Source organism: Homarus americanus, unplaced genomic scaffold, assembly GCF_018991925.1.
Source record: "Homarus americanus isolate GMGI-L3 unplaced genomic scaffold, GMGI_Hamer_2.0 scaffold19179, whole genome shotgun sequence".
NCBI lineage: Eukaryota > Metazoa > Arthropoda > Malacostraca > Decapoda > Nephropidae > Homarus > Homarus americanus.
The window spans coordinates 387,501-389,034 of NW_024754174.1; positions in this window are offsets into that span (position 1 = coordinate 387,501).

Genomic DNA, 1,534 nt, shown 5'->3' on the forward strand with positions numbered 1-1,534 from the left:
AACCTCCAATATATTATTATGACAAAAGCTGTTTCCATAATTCAGGTCTTTTTTATTTTTTTTATTTTTATTTTTTTTCAGTTTTGTCGTTATAAATTTCTACTCTGACTCTGTCTTTTTTAATACATAGCCCCAACATATGTCACTGTCTCTCTGTCTGTCTGTCTGTCTGTCTCTTGTTACTTTGATTTCCATAGCATAAATTCTGAGTTCCCTTCGTTGATTTCCGTAGAGTTATGTTCATCAAACTCACCATTGTGTTCTACGGAGAGTTCTTATTGAATTTCGGGTCAGTTGCTTTAATCTGTTTTTTAATTGTGTGGGTTTTTTTAATTGTATTTTTTTTTTACTTTATTTTTTTTTATGTCAAGGAAAATAACAAACGTAAGCTTCCCCGTTTTCTATGTGACTAAAGAAAATGAGGGAGGACTCTGAAGGGGAACTACAGTATATATTTTTTTTTCTATACCGACTCGTTTCTCCCCTTTCTCCATCCCTACCCACTCTCTCTCCCCATTTCCCTCTCCCTCCTCATTTCCCTCTCTCTCCCCATTCTCTTCCTCACTACATTCTGCTCCTCCCATTCCTTATTCTCTCTATCTTCCCCATTCTGTTCCCCTTCCTAACCCTCTCCACCTCCTCATTCTGTCTCCCTCCACATTCTATCTACCTATCTATTCCTTCCTCCCTCTTTTATTCTCCCTACCTCCCTATCCTCCCTCGCCATCGTACGTGGTTCTTCACTGTTTTAAGTTTCTTGTTGGGAAAGTTATTTTTAGCTCTAAGGCTAAGCTTTCCCCTCCACTCCACTCCACTTCCCTCCCCTCCCCTCCCCTCCACTCCCCTCTCCTCCCCTTCCATCCTCCTTCTATTCGTTTCCCTTCCTATACCCCCTTTCCTTCCCTCCCTCCCATTTATCATTGTAACATTACTTTGATATAATATTCCAACTTGTGACGTACATAAAATGGTAAAATATCGTGCACATGATGGGAAAATGACGTACATGGGATGGAAAAGAGTCGTACATGGGATGGAATGGTGATATGATGCGTTGTCTCTTGGCTTACGGATCATTATACACAAAATTGTCTTCTTTAATGCACTCTCTCCCTCCCTTAACTCCCTGCCCCCTCTCCCTCCCTTAACTCCCTGCCCCTCTCCCTCACTAACCTATCCTCCCTCCTTGCCTCCTAAACCCCACCCCTCCCTATTCCACGACCCTAATTTTTCTTTCCTGCCTCTCTCCCTTCCACCATAACCTACTCTCCCTTCTTTCCTCCCTATCCACCCTCCCTCCCTTCCCTCCTCCCCTCTCTCCCTCCCCTCCCTCCCTCCCCTTCCCTCCTCCCCTCCCTCCCTCCCCTCCCTCCTCCCCTCCCTCCCTCCCTCTTCCCTCCCTCCCGCTCACCACCCACCTCCACCCTCCTCCCCTCCTTCCGTCCCTCTCCCTCCCTCCCTCTCCTCCCTCTCCCTGGCGCTATGTGGGAACGCACGTCAGCAGCCTCCCCTGGGGCCACCACACCCCAGGCTT